This window comes from Notamacropus eugenii, chromosome X (genome assembly GCF_028372415.1).
Source record: "Notamacropus eugenii isolate mMacEug1 chromosome X, mMacEug1.pri_v2, whole genome shotgun sequence".
Lineage (NCBI taxonomy): Eukaryota > Metazoa > Chordata > Mammalia > Diprotodontia > Macropodidae > Notamacropus > Notamacropus eugenii.
In genome coordinates this window covers 20458103-20472650 of record NC_092879.1, presented here as the reverse complement: position 1 = coordinate 20472650, position 14548 = coordinate 20458103, and the positions used below count along the sequence as shown (strand labels likewise).

Below are 14548 nucleotides of genomic sequence, written 5' to 3'. Positions count from 1 at the left end.
TTCTTTCCCAATTTGCTCTGAGCATCTAACTGGGTAGAGACAGAAATCCTTAGGCACTGTAACGTAATACTATGCTATTACTACATTACAAACATATCTAAAATCTTATATATATATGTATATATGCATATATATGTCACCAAAAAGAGATGAGAGAGAGAGAGAGAGAGAAGTTAACTGCAGAAGAGTATGTAAAAGAAGATATCCAAACCATATATCTGGGTATAAGAACTGAGTCAGGAGAAGGAGGAAACATGGAATCCATCATTTCATTCAAGGACTCAATGATCACCTTCTAGTCAGGCATGTTGGTGTACTATCCCTGCAATTCTTTTTTTTTTCATGTTTATTTATTTATTTTTAATTTCCAACATTCTTTTCCACAAAATTTTGAGCTCCAAATTTTCTCCCCATCTCTGCCCTCCACCCACTCCTTAATGCCTTCCATTCTGATTATCCCTTCCCTCAATATGCCCTCCCTTCTATCACACCCCTTCCCTACCTTATCCCTAGGTCAAGATAGATTTCTGTACCCAGTAACCTGTATGTCTTATTTCCCAGTTGTATGCAAAAATAATTCTCAACATTCGTTTCTAATAATTTGAATTCCAACTTCTCTCTCTTTCTCCCTCCCCACCCATCCCCACTGAGAAGATAAGCAATTCGATATAGGCTATATATGTGTAGTTTTGCAAAAGACTTCCAAAATAGTCATGTTGTGTACGACTGATTATATTTCCCTCCATCCTATCCTGCCCCCCATTTATTCTATTCTCTCATTTGATCTTTTCCCTCCCCAAAAGTGTTTACTTCGAATTACTCCATTCTCCCATTTGTCCTTCCTTCTATCATCCCCCTCACCCCACCTGTCTCCTTCTCCCCTACTTTCCTGTAGTGTAATATAGATTTTCATACCAAAATGAGTGAGCATGTTATTCCCTCCTTAAACCATACGTGAAGAAAGTAAGCTTCACTTTTTCCCTCTTTCCTCCTCCTTTTTCTCCTCCATTGAAAAAACTTTCTCTTGCCTCTTTTATGAGTAATAATTTACCCCATTCCATTTCTCTTTTTCTCCTCCTAATATATTCCTCTCTAACCCCTTAATTTTATTTTTTTAGATATCATATCTTCTTATTCAACTCACCCTGTGCTATATATATGTATATATATGTATATATATATATATATATATATATATATATACACACACACACATATATATATACACGTGTATGTGTATGTGTGTGTGTGTAATCCCTCCAACTACCCAAATACTGAGAAAAGTCTCAAGAGTTACAAATACCTTTCCATGTAGGAATGTAAACAGTTCAACTTATGAATTATGAATTATTTATGAATTATGAATTCTCTTTCCTGTTTAGCTTTTCACACTTCTCTTGATTCTTGTGTTTGAAAGTCAAATTTTCTATTTAGCTCTGGTCTTTTAATGAAGAATGCTTGAAAGTCCTCTATATCATTGAATGATCACTTTTTCCCCTGAGGTATTATACTCAGTGTTGCTGGGTAGGTGATTCTTGGTTTTACTCCCAGTTCCTTTGACTTTTGGAATATCATATTCCAAGCCCTTTGATCCCTTAATGTAGAAGCTCCCAGATCCTGTGTTATCCTGATTGTATTTCCACAATACTTGAATTGTTTCTTTCTGGCTGTTTGCAATATTTTGTTCTTGACTTGGGAACTCTGGAATTTGGCTACAATATTCCTAGGAGTTTCTCTTTTCAGATCTCTTTCAGGAGGTGATCTGTGGATTTTTTTCAATATTTATTTTGCCCTCTGGTTCTAGAATCTCAGGGCAGTTTTCCTTGATAATTTCATGAAAGATGATGTCTAGGCTCTTTTTTTTAATCATGGATTTCAGATAGTCCCATAACTTTTTAAATTGTCTCTCCTGGATCTATTTTCCAGGTCAGTTGTTTTTCCAATGAGATATTTCATATTATCTTCCATTTTTTTCATTCTTTTTGTTTTGTTTTGTAATTTCTTGTTTTCTCATAAAGTCATTAGCTTCCATCTGCTCCATTCTCATTTTTAAAGAACTATTTTCTTCAGTGAGCTATTGAACCTCCTTTTCCAATTGGCTAATTCTGCTTTTTAAAGCATTCTTCTCTCCATTGGCATTTTGGACCTCTTTTGCCAATTGAATTAGCTTACTTTTAAAGGTGTTATTTTCTTTATCATTTTTTGGGGTCTCCTTTAGCAATCTGTTGACTCACTTTTCATGATTTTATGCATCACTCTCATTTCTCCTCCCAGTTTTTCCTCCACCTCTCTTACTTGATTTTCAAAATCCTTTTTGAGCTCTTCCATGGCCTGAAACCGCTGCATATTTGTTTTGGAGGTCTCTTATGGTAAGCATTGTTCTTCGTCATCTGAAAGGATGGAAGAAAATACCTGTTCACCAAGAAAGTAGCCTTCTATAGTCTTATTTTTTAGCTTTCTTGGGCTTTCTCCCAGCCAGTTACTTGACTTTTGAGTCCTTTGTCAAGAGGGGTGTATGCTCTGGGCACCTGTAGGTTCTCAGTTCCCCCAAGGTGGCTCAACCAAGGAAGAGGAGTTTCCTCCTCTTCTGGCCTACATTCTGGTCTGAGAGCTACCAAAGCTTTTCTGCCTAGGATCTGCAAGTAGAATTCCCTTTCCAGAGCCTCCACCAGCTCCACCATGTTAGCCAGCACTCTTCCTCACTCCCAGACTACCACTAAGAATCAAGACTCAGATCAGTGGCTCAATTTCCCCAGGAGCTTTAGGCTGAGGGCTCCAAAAATGTATGCTACTGGTGGTGCTGCCACTGCCACTGCCTGGCGTTGGGGTTATGGAAGGACCCTGCTCCCTTCTCACCCAGGAGAAAAAGCATTTTCACTCACATTTCAAGTGTCTTTTGCATTTGTGGGTAGAGGGATCTAAGAACCACAGCTGCTGCTGAGGATTATGCCCCAGAAACCTGTTCTGATCCTGTCACTGTTGTGTCACATGGCCGAGGCTGGGCTGGGCTTCGTGGGCTGTGCTCCACTCCATGCTCTGTGCAATAGACCTTTCCTCTCGGCTTTTCAGGCTCCCTTGGGCTAGAAATCTCTTTCAATATATCATTTTGTGCCTTCTACTGCTCTAGAATTTGTTTAGAGTCATTTTTCACAGGTATTTCATGGGTTGTGTGGGAAGAGCTAGAGTACGTGTGTCTTTCTGCTCTGCCATCTGGACTCCACCTCCCCATTCCTGTAACCCTTGCTGCTGGGGTGGTTGAGGAAGGTTCAAGAGTTCTGAGCTGCAGTGAACTGTACCAATTCAACGTCTGAACAGGGCCTAACATTTTTTAAAAATATAACTGTATAGACACATTTTTACTATCTAAGTTTCTCTCAATATCCTACATAATAAGATTTTTAAATAAAAAAGAAGAAAACTCCACAATATTCACCAATACATCCAAAATTTATGGTAACACATGTAGTGTACCACATTGGTGGTCCTGCCACATCTACAAAAGAGGAAGGGGAAAGTTTCTTTTTATATCTCTTCCTTAGAACCACACCAGGACTATGTAATTTTGTAAAATTCACTTTTTACTGTTTTGTGCTTGTTCTTCAATTTACTTTATGTCGTTTTCTTTATTGTACTTATTTCAGGCTTCATCTGATATTGCAAATCTTTCTATGTTTCTATGTATTCACCATCTTCCTTGTTTGTGTTCACATAGTATATTCCATGACATGCATGTCTCACAATTTCTTCAGTCTTTCTGAAATTGGTGGAGAATGATTTGGTTTTGATATCATAAATACTTTGGTATGTATTGGGAATTCTCATCAGTAATTTCACTGAGTGTATACATTATTGGTTGGTTGTTGTCTTTTGTTCCTGAAGAGGACCAAACTGACATCATTATATTAGAGTCAAGTGACAGTGTGTCCAACCATGGTTGATCAAAGGAGTATGAGCCCAGGATGTTCTACCACAGGTTAGGCACAAATAGTTTATGGGAGCAATTGGGGTAGATTCTCCAAATTTGTGCATCTCATTTTTCTTTTGAGCTACTTCAATTCTGTTTCGGCTTCTGTGCTTCTGTGCTCATAAAGCACAGTTCCTGCTCTGATGAGAGCATGCCATGCTGGGTGGTCCTGTGCCAGTGTCTCCTATGTCACACAATCAATTCCAAAGTTCTTAAGAGAGGAAGTTGAGAGTGTCTTTGTATGGCCTTTTCTGACCAATTTGTGAGTCCTTGCTTGCCCTGTGTGAATTCTCCACAAAATAGTCCTTTTGACTTTCGAACAATGTGGCCAGCCTATCAGAGTTGCACTCTGAGATTCTGTGTGTGTGTGTATACATATGCATATACACACAGACACACACACACATATAAATATCTGTTTCCTGCATCTCTTCAAAACCAAATACTTATCTGAGAAATCTCATGTAAGGGATTTTCCTCCATTTGATCACGTCCTTTCTTATCTAAGATGCATTGATTTTGCTTGTACAAAAGTATTTCAGTTCCATGCAATCAAGATTATCTATTTTATCATTTATAATTGCCTCTATTCTTTGTTTGGTTAAGACTACTTTTTCTACTCATACCTGTGAAAGGTATATGATCTTTCTTGTACTTTTTTTTACTCAAAAAGAGAGTTCTTTTCTAATCAATTTCTGTACTGGTATTTATTAAGCACTGGATTATTGAATTCTCTTATTTCTGATTCTTCCTTCATCCCTGACTTTTTGCATTATAGACTTTGATATCCTAAATGGTTCTCAAATTTTAATTATTTATTGAGGTTTAAAATGATTAAATAGAAATACTAGTGATTTTTCTGGATTTATTTTATAGATTCTTATTAGTAATATTTGTTCCAAAAACCTAGATGCATACCACCTTTAGTCACACCATACAAGTGAGCAATGGATTTTCCTTGTTTATACTTAGAAAAAGATTATATGTGAAAAAGGGAGAAGGGAAGAATCCTAACTGGAGGAAAAATAGCTTCTATGAATACACACTTCTGTGGCTATATGTGGGAGCTTCAGACTTCTATCTCTCCTGTCTCTTCCTCCTCTAAGAATGTGCAAAAAACATGGTAGGGACACACTAGCCAGTGTGACATCATTTCTAAATTTCATGTGGCCATCACTGCAACCCACCACAATCCCAGAAGAACAGGAGAGTCAATGTGTAGAGATCAGAGCTAGCTCAATCCTGCCAGTGGCACTTCCTCATGCCTTGTGCAAATATGCAAGACAAATGACTCTTTTCAGAATTTCGGTGCCAGGAGGTCTCCAAAGGCAAACTCAAGCAGATGTCACCAAACCAGTTGATTCTGGCTTAAGATCTGCTTGAGTCTTCCAAAGAAATACTTTAAGGGGAGGGAACCTGGATTACATTTTCATGATGGACTCCCTGCCAAAGTTTGCATCTGAAAGATAAAGTAAATTTGAATAGGGTAACTGCTTCAGTTATTTTTACTGAAACTCCTTAGAATAATTCTCTCTGAGACAGATAAATATACAAAAGCAGTTACTATATTCAAAGGACTTAAAATCAAATAGAAGTTTTAGAATGTAAACCAAGAGGTACATAAATGATACATAGAGAATAGAAAGAAGATAACCTTAGAGGTTATCTTTAATCAGATGGGAATAGGGGGAACCTGCAGAAGGTAGGACTTTATCTCTTAAAAATAATTTCACTCGAGGAGCCAAGACGGCGGAGTAGAAAGACACACATATGCTAGCTCTGAACCCACAGCCCATAAAATATCTGTAAAGAAGAACTCCCAACAAATTTAGGAGCAGCAGAAGCCACAGAACCACAGAGTGGACAAGATTTCTATTCCAGTGAGACCTGAAAACCTGACGCAAAAGGTCCCTCGCGCAGCAGACCCAGAGCAGAGCCCAGTTCAGCCTTGGCTGCGGGCACCGAGAAAAGCAGATCCGAGCAGGCTTCAGGGACAAAATCTCCAGCAGCTGCACAGGTCCTTCCACCCACAGGTGACAAGGGTCAGTGAGAGGGTCTCTTTGGCTGGTTGAGAGGGGAGTGGGGTATCCCCATAACTCAGGCCCCCTTGGGAGGCAGCAGCGGGGGTGGCAGTGGACAAGGGCTCCCAAAGCAGGCAGGAGCTCAGATCCATTGTTGAAGGTCTCAGCATAAACCCCCTGAGGGAACCGAGTCCCTTCTGGCGGCCCTGCCCCCACCTGAGCAGCTGAACTTAATCTCACACTGAATAGCAGCCCTTCCCCCTCCCAAATCCCTGAGGCTGGGAAGCAGCATTTGAATCTCAGACCACAAGCACTGGCTGCGTGGATCTGGAGGCAAGGTGGGGGTGGAGAGGACACTCAGAAGTCAAGTTACTTGCTGGGAAAATGCTCAGAAAATGGAAAAAAAAAAACAAGACCACAGGAGGCTACTTTCTTGGTGAACAGCTATATCCTCCCTTCCTTTCTGATGAGGAAGAACAATGCTTACAATCAGGGAAAGACACAGAAGTCAAGGCTTCTGTATCCCACACATCCAAAATAAATATACCATGGGCTCAGGCCATGGAAGAGCTCAAAAAGGATTTTGAAAATCAAGTTAGAGAGGTGAAGGAAAAACTGCGAAGAGAAATGAGAGAGATGAAAAAAAAGCATGAAAAACAGGTCAACACCTTGCTAAAGGAGACCCAAAAAAATGCTGAAGAAAATAACACCTTGAAAAATAGGCTAACTCAATTGGCAAAAGAGGTTCAAAAAGCCAATGAGTAGAAGAATGCTTTCAAAAGCAGAATTAGCCAAATGGAAAAGGAGGTTCAAAAGCTCACTGAAGAAAATAGTTCTTTCAAAATTAGAATGGAACAGATGGAGGCTAATGACTTTATGAGAAACCAAGAAATCACAAAACAAAACCAAAAGAATGAAAATATGGAAGATAATGTGAAATATCTCATTGGAAAAACAACTGACCTGGAAAATAGGTCCAGGACAGACAATTTAAAAATTATGGGACTACCTGAAAGCCATGATCAAAAAAAAAGAGCCTAGACATCATCTTTCATGAAATTCTCAAGGAAAACTGCCCTGAGATTCTAGAACCAGAGGGCGAAATAAGTATTCAAGGAATCCACCAATCATCACCTGAAAGGGATCCAAAAAGAGAAACTCCTAGGAACATTGTGGCTAAATTCCAGAGTTCCCTGGTCAAGGAGAAAATATTGAAAGCAGCTAGAAAGGAACAATTCAAGTATTGTGGAAATACAATCAGGATAACACAAGATCTAGCAGCTTCTACATTAAGGGATTGAAGGGCATGGAATATCATATTGCAGAAGTCAAAGGAACTAGGACTAAAACCGAGAATCAACTTCCCAGCAAAACTGAGTATAATACTTAAGGGGAAAATATGGTCTTTCAAAGCAATTGGGGACTTTCAAGCACTCTGGATGAAAAGACCAGAGCTGAAAAGAAAATTTGACTTTCAAACACAAGAATGAAGAGAAGCATGAAAAGGTAAACATCAAAGAGAAGTCATAAGGGACTTACTAAAGTTGAACTGTTTACATTCCTACATGGAAAGACAATATTTGTAACTCTTGAAACTTTTTTCAGTATCTAGGTAGTTGGTGGGATTACACACACACACACACACACACACACACACACACACACACACATAGAGAGGGAGCACAGGGTGAATTGAATAGGATGGGATCATATCTTAAAATAATGAAATTAAGCAGTGAGAGAATAAAAGGAATAAAATGCACACTCATTTTGGTATGAAAACCTATCTTACACTACAGGATAATGGGGGAAAAGGTGATAAGCAGGGTGGGGGGATGATGGAAGGGAAGCCAGTGGGAGGAGGGAGTACTCTTGGGGATGGATAGGATCAAAAGAGAGAATAGAAGCAATGGGGGGCAGGATAAGATGGAGGGAAATATAGTTAGTCTTACACAACACGACTATTATGGAAGTCATTTGCAAAACTACAGAGATATGGCCTATATTGAATTGCTTGCCTTCCCAAATGGAATGGGTGGGGAAGGAGGGATGAAGAGAAGCTGGAACTGAAAGTTTCAGGAACAAGTGTTGAGTATTGTTCTTGCAACTAGGAAATAAGAAATACAGGTAATGGGGTATAGAAATTTATCTTGCCTTCAGGACACAAGAGAAGATGGGTATAAGGGAAGAGAGGGATGTTAGAAGGGAGGATAGATTGGTGATAGGGGTAATTAGAATGCTCAGTGTTTTGGGGTGTGGGGAGAGGAGAAATGGGGAGAAATTTTGCAACCCAAAATTTTGTGGAAATGAATGTTGAAAACTTAAATAAATAAATTTAAATAAAAAAAAAGAGGACCATGACATCTGAGAAATGATGACATCACTTAAAAAAATTGATTCCCTAGGAACCAGACAAACCACAAACCCCCTCTGAGTTACAGTTCCCACTGGATCCCATGCTCCAGTTCTGTTCCAAAAATGAGCTGAGACCCTTACCCCGGAGCTCCTGGAGATGTACTGAGAACCAATCCTGAAGAATGTGAGTTGAGCATGTCCTGCAGATAATTTCTTATTACACTCCTATTCAAGGGAGAACTCAAACTGGGAAGGTACTAGAATTCCTGAGTGAAGACAGGACATTAATTACATAAGGCAATTTTGAGATGTATGAGAGCAGGGAGCTTGAAACACTTTATTAACCATTGTGTTCTGGTCATGAAGGGTTGTTGATTTCTTTATGCCCTGAGAGATGTTCTCATCTCCTCCCCCTCTCCATTTCCTGTAGCTGAACAGAATGAATATATTTACGTTTATCCTCCAGAAGACTGAAAGGTAGCTCATCTCAACAGATTTACACATTGTGGATGATGCACATGACAACTTGAACTTTTTAAAACCTCAGGTAAGTATGTGAATGACTTGTTGCTTTTACAAAAAGATTTTAATCCAGAGTAGTTATGTTTCCAGAAATGTTCTCCAGCCTTTTGCAGACAAACATTGAAATTGTGTTTTAGTTTCATAGCAAGGGGAAATTTTAACAGAATCATTTCCCTAGCATTAAAGCAATGAGCAAAAAGCAGTTTTCTAAAGTGGAGGAGTCATTCAAAGTAACTGTTGTAGGTACATAACCTCACACTTTCTGTCACTCAGGTGCTTTATACCAAAAAGACCAATTGTTGACAGGTAATATTCAGCTGCTTTCTAATAGCTTTTGGGCGAAAACAAGATATGCAGACGGAAAGAGTCCAATATTCACAGAATATTTATAAAAAATAAATTAACATCAAGTTAACATTAACATTAACATAGTCCTGAGATACAATCTCAGGTTACAATTTTAGCATAAGGTATATGCAGGAGCCAAAAATAAAACCTTATGAAATATTGAGCAGTACCACAACATATAACTGGCAAGAAACTCTCATCTTAGCTAATTTTGTTACTCTCTACTTCATTTTACTACCTTTATGCGGGAAAAAGTGTGTGTGTGTATATACGTATACATATAAAAATACCTTTTCAAAGATTTTAGGGGATAACTTCACCCTGCCCCCTCCCCCACCACACACACCTATACAAAAGTCAGTGTAGTTTCATTGATCAAAATTGATAATGAGTTATTGAATCACATGATGCCTGGTCTCTTCAAGCTGTTATATAATCTATGCTTCGGTTTGAAAGTTCACATGTCCTGGAGTTTGAACATTCTCCCCCATTTTAGGGATAGGATAACTGAGGCCTACGTAGGAGGAGAAAGCGGGGGAATGACAGAACCCAGATCCAGGTTTTTCCATTATTGCTGTTGTGTTGTGTTGTGCAGTCCTGTCTGACTCTCCCTGAACCCATGGACCAATAGCGGGTCAGGCCCTTCTATGTGTCACTATCTCTGAACGTCCGTCCAACTTCACGTCATGACTCGTAGTCCATTGTTTTCTGACGTGTCTCCCAGGCTGCCTGCAGGCCTTGGGCTATTGGTTGGGGTCCTTTGTTGCATTATTGCGCACAAGGCGTGTCTGTACCAGGTGCCCAGCTGAACCCCGCCACACTGCTGGGGAGAGGTGGACAGGCAGCAACTCGCAGTGAAGGAGGCGCCCCGGAGGCTGCTTGCTGGGCTGTGAGGAGTACCTACCTGAGCTGGCCACCGACCTGCCCCTGCCCTAGGAGGGGAGCCCATACTGACATTCCACGGGTCCAGGAGCATCAAGAGCCACGTGTCCGAGTGACGGTCTGGTACACACGATCCAAGTAGGAGGTACGTTGATACCCAAGAGGGAGCAAGACTCCCAGCCCCGATGCACCTCCCGGACCCCACCCCTGGCCCCATGGGTGCCCCTACCCCAAGTGGCCCGTTGGCCAAGCCCAACAGCTCCACACGCAGCCCCAGCAGCTTCCCTGGCAACCCCAAGCACCGCTCCAGGTGCCCCAACAGCCACATCAGCAGCCTCGGTCTCCCCAACTGATCCATTCCCCGCCACCTCCTCTGCCCATTAAGCACCAACAGACGCCTCCGCAGGCAAGTGACAGCTCCAGGTGCCCCAAGAGACCCAGGATCCCCTTAAGTCTCCTCCGAAGCCCCAGGCACCCCTTCCCCCAGCGCCAGCAGCAAACTCCGCCCCAGGTGCCCAGAGAACAGCTGCCCTACTCCCAGTATTTATTGTAAAAATTAGATGGTTAATTGGTGGCGATATGAAAGGGCCTCCATTTCTCTTTGTAAACCACTGCATTTTCAGTAACATACGGGTACTCAGAAGACACCGAAGCCTAGCCTGTCACAATAGGCCTTAGAATGTGGAACGACGGGGCTTGTAGAGACTTAAGAACACACAGAGAATGGGCTAGGAGTTGCCATAGAGAAGGGAATGTTAGAGTTGGGGAGACACCTAACGGTGAGCTATCAGAAGCAGAAGACCTCCTGCAACAGAGAAAGTAAGAGTGATCTCTCCCATGCCAGAAGAGGATGGAAAAGTTCTTTCCAATACTAGGTCACGTGATCCTAATCAGATATCAGTCATCTGGCTGTCAGCTCCAGGGATGGCCCAGGGTCCCAAACCTAGTCTGTGTCTCAGGGTGGATGTAATATGACTGTGCTAAATGCTGGGTGGGGGGAGGGAAAGAGGGAGGAGGAGTGTTCTAGAAATGAAAAAATACTCAAGGAATTTTGATATTTTCACGAATTTATTTTTTCTCTTAGAGACCCCAATGGATAGGCAGGGATAGAATAATTTTTAAAACAACAATTCAATATAATTAGGGTGTAAGAAGCAGACTTTATTTCACAAAAATTATTAACTTGGAGTCGATAATGTTAAACCTTAGGAAAAGAACGAGGAAATTCAAGAGAAAAGGTGAAAGGCCTAGAACATCCATCCATCTACAAGGATCAAAATCTTTCATTCTAAAGGCTTCCATTTAAAATCAGGTAAGTCCAGTATTATTTCTTTTCTGGGCAGGCCATTCAGAGTATTTATTTTATTAGAAAATGCTTCCTTTGATAAGATTGGAAAGGACACACAGATCTTTGTGCTTTAAATCACAGTCTTGCTAAGAACCATAAACAGCTGAAAAGAAATAATTTTCAAGAAAATACATAGACTCCAAAGTACCCAAATGGTAGTCAGTCCCAAGAGGGTGGGACCTTAGCCAAACCTGAGAACAGGTTTTATCCAGGATTTTAAGTGCCCAGGAGAAGAGACTGTCACAGTCAACAGGATATTGAAATAGAGGGATGTCACAGCTATGGAGGTTTGGAATTAATAGTGGCCTTGTAGCCCAATGAATTTTAGGGATGAACCAAGCCTCATGATATACCTAATGGGTAGCATTTGCTTTAAGGCTGCCAAAGCATTTTGCATCATGAGCTCACTTGGTCCTCACTACAACCAGCTGAATTAGCTGCTGTTCTCTTTCTTCCTTTTAGAGCAGAGGACAGTGAGGTCCACAAAGCTCAAAAGTGGCCCAGGGTCACAAACTTAGTTAAGTGTCTAAGGTAAGATTGGAATGCAGCTCTTTCTGACTCTGGGCCCAGGGTTCCAAGCCCAGAGGCTCAATAGGTTCCAGTAGGAAGGTCCATGGGCTGGGGTCCTAGAAAACCAGAAAACACTCAGGGCATGCCCACCATTACAAGTTTTATTTTGGGGGCATCAATTACAGGAATATGGAGGCAAGGATAGGATCATTTTAAAACCAATAACCAAACATTTATAATAAGTATACTATTTATAATAATTTCAATAAAATGCATACTGACATTGTGAAGATCTTCTGAATTAAAACTTGGGTTTGGAAACACACAAAAAAGATGATGCAGCTGAGGCCCATAGATTCACAAAAACATTCCTCTGAGACAGAGAGAGGTGGTCTTCATCCCAGGAGTGTGTCAACTCACCTTCTTCAATATGACCAGTCACGATCCCTTGACCCCATGATGTTGTCAGTTCAATAACCAATGCTATTATTTCTGTTCTGTTTTTTAATCTGTGTACAAAAATGAGTTGCATCTTCATTTTGGCATAAACTGAAGCAAGTCATAGACACATTTGTTGTCAGCTACACATGTGACCATTAATAAATACTATTTTGCTCAGAGAGAGCATGCCTCGATATACATTTTTGTTAAATTTTGCTAAGGACATATTTATCCCAGAAGTTTTATAAAATAGGGATTTCATTCCTAAATAGTTTATGTTTTTAGGTTTACCAAACATGGGATATGAAAATTCATTCTTGATGATTCTCCCTTGTCTGGTCTGTTCTACTGATCTACTGCAGTATTTTTTTTAATAAAGCCAAATAGGTGATACATGCTTCTTTATAATAGAATTTGAGGTCCAAACAAGTCATTCTCCCTTTTTAATTTTTTTCATTATTTCCCTTGATTTTGCAGCTCCTTACACTTAGTGAGCAATTTTGAAATCTTTCTGTTTCTATCTCTCTGTATCTCTGTCTCTTTCTCTCTGTGTCTCTCTGTCTCTCTGTGTTTCTCTTTCTCTCTCTCTGTCTCTCTCTCCTTTACTCTCGCCTCTTCTTTCCATGGACTCTTTGACCAGTAAAACTAACCTCCTTGATGTCCTTAGACTAGACACTCCATCTCCAAGCTCTAGGCATTTTCATTTGCTGTCCCTTATACCTGGAACTCTCTCCATCCTCATCTCCATCCCAGCTTTCTTGGCTTCTTTCAGTTCCCAGTTAAAACCACATCTTCTACAAGGAGCCATCCTTTATCCACCTAAATGTTAGTGCTTTTTACTCTCTTAATTATCATCAAGTTTTCTTGTAAATATGTTGTTCCTGCATAGTTTTTTGTATGTTGTCTCTGAAATTATATTGTAAGGTACTTGAGGGCAGGGACAGTCTTTCACCATTTTTTGTATCCCAAACACTTAACCAGTACTTGGCACATAGTTGGTGCTTTAATGAATTCTGGATTGTTGACTATCTATTTATCAAATATTTCTCACTATCTCTCTGTTCCTGTATGTAATTAGTTTTTTTTTTTTAAAGAACTCTCTTTTAGATCACAGGTACACCTAACATCATGATGCAGATATTTGTGAAGACTCTGATAGGGAAAACCATCACCCTTGATGTGGAATTGTCTGATACAATTGAATCGATCAAGGCCAAGATTCAGGATAAAGAAGGTATTCCTCCTGATCAACAAAGATTGATGTTTGCAGGCAAACAGCTAGAAGAAGGATGTACTTTGGCTGATTATAACATTCAAAAGGAGACCACCCTTCATCTTGCCCTGAGACTTCGTGGTGGTGAGAACAAAAAGAACATCGCTCCCCAGAAGAACAAATACAAGAAAAAGAACACTAAACCTGCTGTCATGAAGAGCTCTCATGTTGAGGATACTCATAAGATAAGCTACCTTCACCAGGTTGTTCTTCTGATCAATGTGGTATTGCAGTCTCTGTGGATCACCATTTTGACCTAGTTTATTGGGGCAAGTGTTGTCTCACCATCAAGCCAGGAGACAAGTAACTCTAAATGTGTTCATTAAAAACATCAACAATTTAAAAAAGTCTCATCTCTAGTCTTCTTTTCACCCTTGACTTCCTCTACTTTGCTTCAACCCTTCACTCCTAAGCTTCACTCCAGGGGGTACAGGGAGTGTATCAGTTCCCTCAGTATCTATGTTTGCCATAGATTCATGTGAAGCAGAAACTCCACTTTTGCCTGATTTAGATCTATTTTGAATATACCATTTCCATTTAATTATGCTAGCCTCTTGAGCATTTCCAACTCTGTGAGCAGCTGGGGTACTCATTATACAGGTCATAATTGGGATTCCAGGCCTTAACATTACCTAGGGCTAAAAATTAGCTCTTTATTCTCTACCAAAGTCCAATATGCAGCTCACAACGATGAAGGGAGTTTCCTAGAACAAAATCCTAAGAGTACATTTTGGCTTTGTTGTTTCTGCCATAAACTCCACTTTATATATCTTGTACAGTCACTTGTAATTCCACCAGGTCACTTTGCATAGGCCATAAATCTAGGGCCTTTGCTTCTTCAAAAGCTTTACTCTGCTTAAGTCCCCAATCAAATTCATATTTTT

General features: G+C 40.3%; 1 pseudogene; it reads left to right on the top strand.

Annotated features, from left to right (window-relative positions):
- Positions 1-8276: 8276 nt before the first annotated feature.
- LOC140515591 (ubiquitin-ribosomal protein eS31 fusion protein-like) lies at positions 8277-14011 on the top strand (annotated as a pseudogene).
- Positions 14012-14548: the final 537 nt, after the last annotated feature.